Source organism: Pongo abelii, chromosome 15, assembly GCF_028885655.2.
Source record: "Pongo abelii isolate AG06213 chromosome 15, NHGRI_mPonAbe1-v2.0_pri, whole genome shotgun sequence".
In the NCBI taxonomy this organism is placed as follows: Eukaryota; Metazoa; Chordata; class Mammalia; order Primates; family Hominidae; genus Pongo; species Pongo abelii.
Genome location: NC_072000.2, coordinates 33,542,333 through 33,555,769, shown reverse-complemented (window position 1 = coordinate 33,555,769; position 13,437 = coordinate 33,542,333).

Here is a 13,437-nt window from a genome sequence, read left to right as displayed (position 1 = left end):
AGAATTCCCCCAATTAGTCCTTTGACTTACTTCTTGAGTCACCGTTCAAAGACTTCCCTGCCGGCAGGATAGGGGAGTGAACGGGGGGCCCAGCCAGATGAGAAGGAAATTGATTTTTATAATAGTGTGTTATATAGCTTTGTGTACAAGTTTACTTCTTTATCTGAAAGGGGAAGGTGAGGCTGTCTCTACCCAATGCCCCAGTAGGCTGGCTCTTGATTTTGTTCATTTAACATTTATGTACATAACACTTCTGTAATATTATCTAATTATTTCAATGTATTAAGAAGCAGGGTCCATGACATACATTTGTTTTGTATTTCTCACAGTTGTATCATAGGACTAAGAACTGTAGTATAGTACTGTTATGGTTAATTTTATATGCCAAGTTGACCAGGTCACAGGATATTAATAAATCTCGTATACATATATGTGAGATAATATATAAATACTATTCATTCTATTTATTTATGTATCTATTGGAGATGTGCGTGTGTATGTGTGTGTATGCTGTTTCTCTAAAGAAAACTGACAAATATTGTACTTAATACTTTTGTGAAGTATCAAAAATTTAGAATAGAATGAGAATCTTTCTACATTACCATCTGAAACATTTTTAAAAGTTGAAATTGATAAGCAAATATAACATTTATTACTATTTTTACTTTCACAATAATATAAGTCCATTTACTATACTGTAGCTTTCTCTCCTTTCTTTGGTTTATCTTATTTAGTCCAAAAGTATTAGAGTCCAACCTCTATTATAGTAAACTATTTGGAATAGTCTAAATTATTTTGTTGCCTTAAATTTTTTGTTGTTTTTCAATAACACCTGAAAGACAGCTGAAGTCTAGAAATAATTGTTATATGTATGATTTAAATACTCGATAGAAATAATTTTAGATTTTGTTTCAGCATAATAATCAGTCATTAAAGTTAACACTCAGTTTATTTCCTAAATTAGGTACAATAGTTTTTTCCCAAGTGCAAGTATATTCTCTCGTAGATGTCATATATCTTCAGCCACAATCAATTTAATACAGATCAACAATCCTTTGTCCACATTTATAAAATTCAAGAGGCTCTTAAAACTGAAAACTTTTCATGACTCACAAAGTGCTAGAATCAAACCTGAACTGCACTCATTTGGTAGCAAAACACAACTTGAACTGATGTGAAGCTAATTATACCATTATCCATTATTTTTATACATTTTGCCACAAAACAAAAAAAGGAATATGTTTCATTACAGTGTGGCCTTAAACCCAGACGAAGATTTTAAATGCATAGTATGTGTATGTTGGTTTCTAAATTTCAAAAAAATTTTAATTCTCAAACACATCTGGAACTGTTGACCTGCATTTGTATTTTTATTCATAATGAGATTTTTTTATCAGGCCAGGAAAGATCACAGTGCTTATTTATAGATTAGCCTTTGCAGGGAACTCTTCACCCATTGCTGTTTGGTTGTTTATTTTTTTTGCTTTAAGTCTCCTGGTTATGAACCTCATGATTCATTCTATCATTGCCATCATCCTCTGCTCAGTGCCTATTGTGTCTTTTGGACTAAAAGCCAGTCTTTCTATGCCTCTTGACTGTCACTAGCACCCCTTCTTGCTTGACTTTCTGGGGGAAAGGCTCCCTGCAAATCACTAAAGTAACCCTTTGATTTGTTCATCTCTTAACTTTCTCTTCCTCCAACTCTAAATTTCTCACCTTATTCACCTTTTTCTATTACAATTTCCAATCAACTCCTGTGGCTTTTAAAGCGTTTTTCCTCTTCTGAAAATGGGAATATTAAAGAACCTAGTTTTAGAGAAACTTATTCCAATATACTTTAACCACAGAGACTGGTATACCAAATAGTATTCACTGTATATACATTAATGAAGAAATAAATGAAGATGGCATTGTATTCTGGTTATCCATTGCTGCACAAGCTACTCCAAGACTTGGTGGCTAAAAACAACAACAATAATATTATTATTATTTTATCTCATGATTCTGTGGATCAGAACTTTGGACAGGCACAGACAGGATAGCTTCTCTCCCCTCCACAATGTCTAGAGTCATCTTGGATGACTCTAATGGCTGAGGCTGGCTCAGCTAGAGACTGGCTTACAATCTCCATCTCTCCTTCTCTTCCCCTCTCTCTCAACCCATGGCAATTGTGACTATTGTGGGCTTCCTCATAGCCACAGGCGATCAGACTTCTTAAAAGTAGCTCATGGCTCCAAAAAGTAGGGGAATGGACATGAAGAGTCCTCTTAAAGGCGAGACTCAGATCTGGCACAGCATCACTTCCACCATAACTTACTGGTTTAAGCAATGAGACAATTATCAAAGAATCTGTTGCCACCTTTAATCTACCAGAGTGGGTCAGTCAACTTTCTCTATTCTCTAAAGCACTTCCCTTACCTTCTATTTTATTTATTCTGTGATCTTATAACCTGGGTTTGTGATCACTCTAAGTTAACTTCCGAAAGTTTTCCTAAATTGTTATTTTCAATTTGTTTGCCTTTTCTGTAATGTTTTTGCTGCTTCTATTCTTTTTACCTAATAGTACAGAGGGCTAAGGGTGGCGATGATTATCCTAAAGATGCTTGCAAACTGTAGTCTAATATTTATTTAGAAATAAGCAAAGACCAAGAATGAAAGGGAGTAGTCTCATCTTATTTGTCCTCCAAAAAAGGCTAAAGTAAGAAAGTTGTGGACATCTCTGAAATCTCATTTTTGTTCTCTGAAATAAGATTAGCAATTAGAGAAATTAATTTAGAGAACGCTATGTAAAAGTCAAAAGAGATGTTTTAAAAGATTTCTCTGCTCCAATACCACATGCTCTTGAAAACTAGCTTCAAACATATTTATTTTATAAGATATGATAAAAATTCTTAATTACAAACAAGAGAATCCACTCTGGCTAGTATACAGAAAAAGAAGTAAAGAGGGAGAAGCAAAGAAATCATATAAGATTCCAGAAACAAAGAACAGAAACACATCAGAAAATTGTGTGATAGATCAGAGAAATCTATCAGCAATGTCTCTAGAATGATAGCACTGCCTGTATTAGGATAAAAAATTACTATATGGACTGGTTCCAAGATGGCCAAATAGGAACAACTCCAGTCTACAGCTCCCAGCATGAGCGACACAGAAGATGGGTGATTTCTGCATTTCCAACGGAGGTACTGGGTTCATCTCACTGGGGATTGTTGGAAAGTGGGTGCAGCCCATGGAGGGTGAGCTGAAGCAGGGTGGGGCATCGCCTCACCTGGGAAGCACAAGGCGTTCGGGAATTCCCTTTTCTAGCCAAGGGAAGCCGTGACAGACGGTACCTGGAAAATGGGGACACTCCCATCCTAGTACTGCGCCTTTCCAACAGTTTTAGCAAACAGCACACCAGGATATTATATCCCGCGCCTGTCTCGGAGGGCCCCACACCCATGGAGCCTCGCTCACTGCTAGCACAGCAGTCTGAGATTGAACTGCAAGGTGGCAGCAAGGCTGGGGGAGGGATGTTTGTCATTGCTGAGGCTTGAGTAGGTAAACAAAGCAGCAAGGAAGCTTGAACTGGGTTGAGCCCACTGTAGCTCAAGGAGGCCTGCCTGCCTCTGTAGACTCTACCTCTGGGGGCAGGGCATAGCTGAACAAAAGGCAGCAGAAACTTCTGCAGACTTAAACGTCCCTGTCTGACAACTTTGAAGAGAGTAGTGGTTCTCCCAGCATGGAGTTTGAGATCTGAGAACGGACAGACTGCCTCCTCAAGTGAGTAGCCTAACTGGGAGATACCTCCCAGTAGGGGCCAACTGACACCTCGTACAGGGGAGTGCCCCTCTGAGACGAAGCTTCCAGAGGAAGGATCAGGCAGCAACATTTGCTGTTCTGCAATATTTACTATTCTGCAGCCTCCACTGGTGATACCCAGGCAAACAGGGTCTGGAGTGGACCTCCAGCAAACTCCAAAAGACCTGCAGCTGAGGGTAATGACTGTTAGAAGGAAAACTAACAAACAGAAAGGAATCCACACCAAAACCCCATCTGTATGTCACCATCATCAAAGACCAAAGGTAGATAAAACCACAAAGATGGGGAGAAAACAGAGCAGAAAAGCTGAAAATTCTAAAAATCAGAGTGCCTCTTCTCCTCCAAAGGAATGCAGCTCCTTGCCAGCAACAGAACAAAGCTGGACGGAGAATGACTTTGACAAGTTGACAGAAATAGGCTTCAGACGATCGGTAATAACAAACTTCTCCAAGCTAAAGCAGGATGTTCGAACCCATCGCAAAGAAGCTAAAAACCTTGAAAGAAGATTAGACAAATGGCTAACTGAATAAACAGTGTGGAGAAGACCTTAAATGACCTGATGGAGCTGAAAACCATGGCACAAGAATTACGTGATGCATGCACGAGCTTCAGGAGCAAATTCGATCAAGTGGAAGAAAGGGTATCAGTGATTGAAGATCAAATTAATGAAATGAAGCAAGAAGAGAAGTTTAGAGAAAAGAGAGTAAAAAGAAATGAACAAATCCTCCAAGAAATATGGCACTACGTGAAAAGACCAAATCTACGTCTGATTGGTGTACCTGAAAGTGATGGGGAAAATGAAAACAAGTTGGAAAACACTCTGCAGGATATTATCCAGGAGAACTTCCCCAACCTAGCAAGGCAGGCCAACATTCAAATTCAGGAAATACAGAGAATGCCACAAAGATACTCCTCAAGAAGAGCAACTCCAAGACACATAATTGTCAGATTCACCGAAGTTGAAATGAAGGAAAAAATATTAAGGGCAGCCAGAGAGAAAGGTCGGGTTACCCACAAAGGGAAGCCCATCAGACTAACAGTGGATCCCTTGGCAGAAACTCTACCAAGGGAGTGGGGGCCAAAATTCAACATTCTTAAGGAAAAGAATTTTCAACTCAGAATTTCATATCCAGCCAAACTAAGCTTCAGAAGTGAAGGAGAAATAAAATCCTTTACAGACAAGCAAATGCTGAGAGATTTTGTCACCACCAGGCCTGCCTTACAAGAGCTCCTGAAGGAAGCACTAAACATAGAAAAGAAGAACTGGTACCAGCCACTGCAAAAACATGCCAAATTGTAAAGACCATCGAGGCTAGGAAGAAACTGAATCAACTAATGAGCAAAATAACCAGCTAACATCATAATGACAGGATCAAATTCACACATAACAATATTAACCTTAAATGTAAATGGGCTAAATGCTCCAATTAAAAGACACAGACTGGCAAATTGGATAAAAAGTCAAGACCCATCAGTGTGCTGTATTCAGGAAACCCATCTCACGTGCAGGGACACACATAGGCTCAAAATAAAGGGATGGAGGAATATTGACCAAGCAAACGGAAAACATAGAAAAGCAGGGGTTGCAATCCTAGTCTCTGATAAAACAGACTTTAAACCAGCAAAGATCAAAAGAGACAAAGAAGGCCATTGCATAATGGTAAAGGGATCAATTCAACAAGAAGAGCTAACTATCCTAAATATATATGCACCCAATACAGGAGCACCCAGATTCATAAAGCAAGTCCTTAGAGACTTAAAAAGAGACTTAGACTCCCACACAATAAGAATGGGGGACTTTAACACCCCACTGTCAACATTAGACAGATCAACGAGACACAAAGTTAATTAGGATATCCAGGACTTGAATTCAGCTCTGCACCAAGCAGACCTAATAGACATCTACAGAACTCTCCACTCCAAATCAACAGAATATACATTCTTCTCAGCACCACATCACACTTATTCCAAAATTGACCACATGGTTGGAAGTAAAGCACGCCTCAGCAAATGTAAAAGAACAGAAATGATAACAAACTGTCTCTCAGACCACAGTGCAATCAAATTAGAACTTAGGATTAAGAAACTCACTCAAAACCTCTCAACTACATGGAAACTGAACAACCTGCTACTGAGTAACTACTGGGTACACAATGAAATGAAGGCAGAAATAAAGATGTTCTTTGAAACCAGTGAGAACAAAGACACAACATACCAGAATCTCTGGGACACATTTAAAGCAGTGTGTAGAGAGAAATTTATAGCACTAAATGCCCACAAGAGAAAGCAGGTAAGATGCATAATCTACACCCTAACATCACAATTAAAAGAACTAGGGAAGCAAGAGCAAACACATCAAAAGCTAGCAGAAGGCAAGAAATAACTAACATCAGAGCAGAACTGAAGGAGATAGAGATACAAAAAACCCTTTAAAAAATCAATCAATCCAAGAGTTTTTTGAAACTATCAACAAAATTGATAGACTACTAGCAAGACTAATAAAGAAGAAAAGACAGAAGAATCAAATAGACGCAATAAAAAATGATAAAGGGGCTATCACCACCAATCCCACAGAAATACAAACTACCATGAGAGAATAATATAAACACTTCTATGCAAATAAACTAGAAAATCTAGAAGAAATGGATAAGTTCCTGGACACATAAAACTCCCAAGACTAAACCAGGAAGAAGTTGAATCCCTGAATAGACCAATAACAGGCTCTGAAATTGAGGCAATAATTAATAGCATACCAACCAAAAAAAGTCTAGGACCAGACGGATTCACAGCCAAATTCTACCATAGGTACAAAGAGGAGCTGATACCATTCCTTCTGAAACTATTTGAATCAATAGAAAAAGAAGGACTCCTCCCTAACTCATTTTATGAGACCAGCATCATCCTGATACCAAATCTGGCAGAGATACAACAAAAAAAGAGAATTTTAGACCAATATCACTGATGAACATCGATGCAAAAATCCTCAATAAAATACTGACAAACCAAATCCAGCGGCACATCAAAAAGCTTATCCACCATGATCAAGGCGGCTTCATCCCTGGGACGCAAGACTGCTTCAACATACGCAAATCAATAAATGTAATCCATCATATAAACAGAACCAAAGACAAAAACCACATGATTATCTCAATAGATGCAGAAAAGGCCTTTGACAAAATTCAACAGTCCTTCATACTAAAAACTGTCAATAAACTAGGTATTGATGGGATGTATCTCAAAATAATAAGAGCTATTTATGAGAAACCTACAGCCAATATCATACTGAATGGGCAAAAACGGGAAGCATTCCCTTTGAAAACTGGCACAAGACAGGAGTGCCCTCTCTCACCACTCCTATTCAACATAGTGTTGGAAATTCTGGCCAGGGCAATCAGGTAGGTGAAAGAAATAAAGGGTATAAAATTAGGAAAAGAAGAAGTCAAATTGTCTCTGTTTGCAGATGACATGATTGTATATTTAGAAAACCCCATTGTCTCAGCCCCAAATCTCCTTAAGCTGAAAAGCAACTTCAGCAAAGTCTCAGGATACAAAATCAATGTACAAAAATCACAAGCATTCCTATACCCCAATAACAGATAAACAGAGAGCCAAATCATGAGTGAACTCCCATTCACAATTGCTACAAAGAGAATAAAATACCTAGGAATCCAACTTACAAGGGATGGGAAGGACCTCTTCAAGGAGAACTACAAACCACTGCTCAATGAAATAAAAGAGGACACAAACAAATGGAAGAACATTCCATGCTCATGGATAGGAATAATCAATATCTTGAAAATGGCCATACTGCCCAAGGTAGTTTATAGATTCAATGCCATCCCCATCAAGCTACCAATGACTTTCTTCACAGCATTGGAAAAAACTGCTTTAAAGTTTATATGGAACCAAAAAAGAGCCCACATTGCCAAGACAATCCTAAGCCAAAAGAACAAAGCTGAAGGCATCATGCTACCTGACTTCAAACTATATTACAAGGCTACAGTAACCAAAACAGCATGGTACTGGTACCAAAACAGAGATATAGACCAATGGGACAGAACAGAGCCCTCAGAAATAATACCACACATCTACAACCATCTGATCTTTGACAAACCTGACAAAAACAAGAAATGGGGAAAGGATTCCTTATTTAATAAATGGTGCTGGGAAAACTGGCCAGCCATATGTAAAAAGCTAAAACTGGATCCCTTCCTTACACCTTATACAAAAATTAATTCAAGATGGATTAAAAGACTCAAATGTTAGACCTAAAACCATTAAAACCCTAGAAGAAAACCTAGGCAATACCATTCAGGAGATAGGCATGGGCATGGACTTCATGAGTAAAACACCAAAAGCAATGGCAACAAAAGCCAAAATTGACAAATGGGATCTAATTAAACTCAAGAGCTTCTGCACAGCAAAAGAAACTACCATCAGAGTGAACAGGCAACCTACAGAATGTGAGAAAATTTTTGCAATCTACTCATCTGACAAAGGGCTAATATCCAGAATCTACAAAGAACTTAAACAAATGTACAAGAAAAGAGCAAACAACCCCATCAAAAAGTGGGCAAAGGATATGAACAGACACTTCTCAAAAGAAGACATTTATGCAGCCAACAGACATGTGAAAAAATGCTCATCATCACTGGCCATCAGAGAAATGCAAATCAAAACCACAATGAGATACCATCTCACACCAGTTAGAATGGTGATCATTAAGAATTCAGGAAATAACAGGTGCTGGAGAGGATGTGGAGAAATAGGAACACTTTTACACTGTTGATTTGACTGTAAACTAGTTCAACCATTGTGGAAGACAATGTGGCGATTCCTGAAGGATCTAGAACTAGAAATACCATTTGACCCAGCCATCCCATTGCTGGGTATATACCCAAAGGATTATAAATCATGCTGCTATAAAGACACATGCACGTGTATGTTTATTGTGGCACTATTCACGACAGCAAAGACTTGGAACCAACGCAAATGTCCATCAAATACAGACTGGATTAAGAAAATGTGGCACATATACACCATGGAATACTATGCAGCCATAATAAAGGATGAGTTCATGTCCTCTGTAGGGACATGGATGAAGCTAGAAACCATCATTGTCAGCAAACTATCACAAGGACGGGAAACCAAACACCGCATGTTCTCACTCATAGGTGGAAATTGAACAATGAGAACACTTAGACACAGGGTGGGGAACATCACACACCTGGGCCTTTTGTGGGGTGGGGGTAGTGGGGAGGGATAGCATTAGGAGATATACCTAATGTAAATGACAAGTTAATGGGTGCAGCACACCTACATGGCACTTGTATACATATGTAACAAACCTGCACATTGTACACATGTACCCTAGAACTTAAAGTATAATAATAAAAAATAAGAAAAAAATTACTATACAGAAACTTTTTGCACATAGGTTACTTCTGAGTCATTGTCTTGCATGAATGTTTCTGACTGATGAAACCATAGCCACATTTCCACAACCTAGCTACTAGACTCTCTAGGACATGTGGGAGCTTTTAAGATGAAATCAACCTTGAGAAAGTAGAATTTAGAGTGTGGCAAAATATCAAAATGCAAAGTGGCTGTTCAAAATGTATTTGATAGGCAAACATAAATGAGTGATGTCTCTCAGCCCATCTTTTAGCTGACAAAATCACTATATATTCTTCTACCATATTAAATTTACAAAAGCATAGCAACAATACTATGTTCCAACCTTGTATTCTATAAATATCAGTTATAATTAAAACACACTTACTGTTTTCCAAATTCTCTTCAGTTACTTTATCAAGCTTCAAGCCTGACATCTGGGTAATGTCCATTTCTCCTCTGATTTATTCACAATTTTTTCTGGATATTTTCTAACCTATGGAAAAATATAATAATTATTAGAAAAGGTAGGGCATGGGAAATGTTAATATATAGACATTTACATGATTACCAAGAAAGAAAAAGCAGGTGTCTACAGGTGCTATGGTTGGAATGTTCCCTCAAAAACTTATGTTGAAATTTAATTGCCATTGTGACAGTATTAAGAGGTGGGAGCTTTAAGAGGTAAGTATGTCATAAGGGCTCTGCCTTCATCAATAAATTAATACCATTATCTAAGGAGTGGGTTGGTTATGGGTTCCTCCTCAAGAATTCTCAGCCTACTCTTCATTCAAGAAACTCTGTGTTGTGAATTGACTCGGAGCCATGGCGTGGAGGCACAATCCTGGAATCTGTTTTCTAGGCTTACTTGTTGCTGCTGTTGTTGTTTGTTTATTTGTTTTTGTATTACTTATACAGATCAAGTGGGACCTTAATGGTTACACAACGTTTTCAGACCCAGGGACCCCCTAATCAATCAGGAAGGCAAAGTGTGTGTCAAACCACTCGGATTATCACAACGTGGTTAAGTGCTGCTAATGAGGCTCATATTAATGGCAGCATCTCCCACCTTTGTTTTCATCCTGTAGGGAATAGATATTGCACACTTTTCAAAGATGCTTGTGTGTGTTTTTATGGCTTTTAGAAATCACGTATTTTCCTTTTTCTGGACCCATATTTCAAGTATTGCTTCCATATACATTATATTTCATTTGTACTGCTTTCGTACCTTAAAATGCTTTCTCACATATATTCCTGCAGGTATTTGCCAATATAACTTGGCAAAACATCACTTTTTTTTTCTTTTCCTTTGGTGGGTAAGCCTTTTCTTCCTGGGTTTAATTTTGCCCTAGCTTCTTGGAGCATTCTGGACTCTGACACTAGCTATGGGTCCAAGGCATTGCAAGGTGTCAGGAATGGGTTGTGAAGAAAGTTATACCACCTCCTGAGGTAACTGCCTCAGGCAACGTGCTTACATGGTTTTCAGGGAAGCAGGAACAACCCATTAAACACTGGAGAAAAAGCTATTTCTTCTACTAAGGGATGTTTAGTAAATTTGAGTGTTCAAAGTACTCTGAGTTTTCAGGGTTTTCCCATCTGTCTCAATTACAATTCCATGGAAGTGTCTTAACTTTCAGTAAGAGTCGTGGTACCGTTAGAATTCATCTGACGTAATTGAGAAACCACAGCATTAGACTATGCATTTAATTTTCAGTTTCATCAGCCCTGCAGAGAGGAGAGCTAATTTTAGGGTAATCATTTTATCGCCCTGGCTTTTTTACTACGTTGAGCTGAGAATTTAAAACTTTAAGGTGTTCTTTCCTTTCTTTCAAAGCTTAAGCACATTTAGAAGTAGCCAAGTCACCCTATAGCTCTTACGTGCTTCATGCCCATTGTGCTTTTGTAAGCATAAACTCCCCTACTTCCTTGCCTTCTATAATAACATTATTCCAGGTGACCAAGAGCACAGATGATAAATATAACCAAGTGTTTCATTTTAGTATGACATGGGTACCAGTGCTCTTTTCTCTAGAATGAATTGTATCCTCAGAGCTTTCAAATCCAACCTGCCAGATAATGAATCCCAGATACTCATTTCCTTGAGGGTTCCTTGCACTTTTAATACAAATTATTCTATTAAACAACCTGAGTTGCAAGGAAACACATTCATTCCACCCAGATTAAGCAGAATAGGTATTTATTAAAGATACTAGATAGCATGTATACTCATTGATTGTGCTAGGGTAATAAACAGGCTAAGCTCACCAGAACAATACCCATAGTCTATTGCCAATTTCTGAATTGCTTCGAAAACAGTCCCGAGGGAGAAGCTACCTGTGACACTGCCAACTCCACAGCCATTAGAAAAAAAATGTGTGCTCTGCCAGAGCTTTTCCCTACTTGATCACTTCCAAATTGAAGACATAATGTAGGTGGAAATAATTATTGGAAACTGGTCCCTGCCTGTAATTCTGGGCACAAGAAAAGCTGGGAAATGCAGTATTAAAATTGTATCTTGAGAAAACAGAATTTATCTTGTGGTAAATACAAAAATGCAGGTGGGTTTTCAAAAGATGTGCAGCCAAAAATGACAAATGTATACTACATATGGCTATTGTGTTTAAAATATTTCATAAAACTTGTGAAAATATTTTAATAATTATATCTGCCTTTATCTCATATATTTGTAACATAGAAATGGTTCTTAAATAAGTGGTATCATACTTTTAGCAAGGTAACCATAAGTATAATTTTACTAAGAAACATCTAGAGTCAAGATGTAATATTGTAAACAATATTGCTGCAAGTACAGAGTCTACAGACATAATTGACATTTGATTATATCACTCTTATCTTTCAGACTTCATATTTGAGGGAAACTTCTAGGTGGCAATTGAATCAACAAATTTATCATGATTAGTTTTAATCTGTTTGTATGAGTTATCAATTTAAGATGCACAGTTCTTCATTAAAATATAAATAGAGGATGTGTGTATTTTTTGAGCATGGCTTATTGGATCATATTTATAAGGAATTCAACGTGACTGGAAAATCTACACATTCCACAGAGACTATATCTGTATGTGTGTGCACACACATATGCATAGTATATATTTTTTATATATATTGTTCATAAATGGAGAAAGCTGAACATAGCAGTCCTTTTATTCATTAGAACATAATAGGGCTGGGTGCAGTGGCTCACGCCTGTACTCCCAGCGCTTTAGGAGGCCGAGGTGGGAGGATCACTTGAGTTCAGGAGTTAGAGACCATCTGGGCCAATATGGCAAAAACCTGTCTCTACTAAAAATACAAAAACTAGCTGGGCATGATGGCGCACACCTGTAATCCCAGCTACTCGGTGGGCTGAGGCAGGAAAATTGCTTGAACCTGGGAGGCAGAGGTTGCAGTGAGCCAAGATTGCACCACTGCACTACAGCTTGGGCAACAGAGTGAGACTCCATCTTAAAAAAAGAAAAAAAAAAAAAAAAAAAGGTTTTTTGACATTATTATTATGTCAAATAATTAATGTCAAAAAAACTTTATAAGAAACCTTAAGGGCCGGGCACAGTGGCTCATACCTGTAATCCCAGCACTTTGGAAGGCTGAGGCAGGCAGATCACGAGGTCAGGAGATTAAGACCATCCTGGCTAACATGGTGAAACCCCGTCTCTACTAAAAATAGAAAAAAAATGAGCCAGGCGTGGTGGCGGGAGCCTGTAGTCTGAGCTACTTGGGAGGCTGAGGCAGGCGAATGGCATGAACCCAGGGGGCGGACCTTGCAGTGAGCCGAGATGGTGCCACTGCATTCCAGCCTGGGCAATAGAGCGAGACTCCATCTCAAAAAAATAAATAAACAAATAAATAATCCTTAAGATTTAATTTAAAAAAGAATTTCCTTAAGGTTCAGGACTGGATCCTCTTTTCTTTCTTCTTCAGAACTATGTAGCTAATCAAATGTGTTAAAAGCATAAGTTCAACATACTCAGATTCTAATACTTCCCTTCCAACCTTTGTCTTCTTGTGCTTGTTACCTCAGTAAATTGCACCACCACCACCATCACTTATAAAACTAAAAACCTACTGAAGCAGATGCTGTCAGCACTCCCACTCCCTATATTCTCTTGGGTTTCACCATTTCCATGTATACCATCTGTATTAGTCTATTTTCACACTGCTGTGAAGAACTACCCGAGACTGGGTGATTTACAAAGAAAAGAGGTTTAATTGACTCACAAT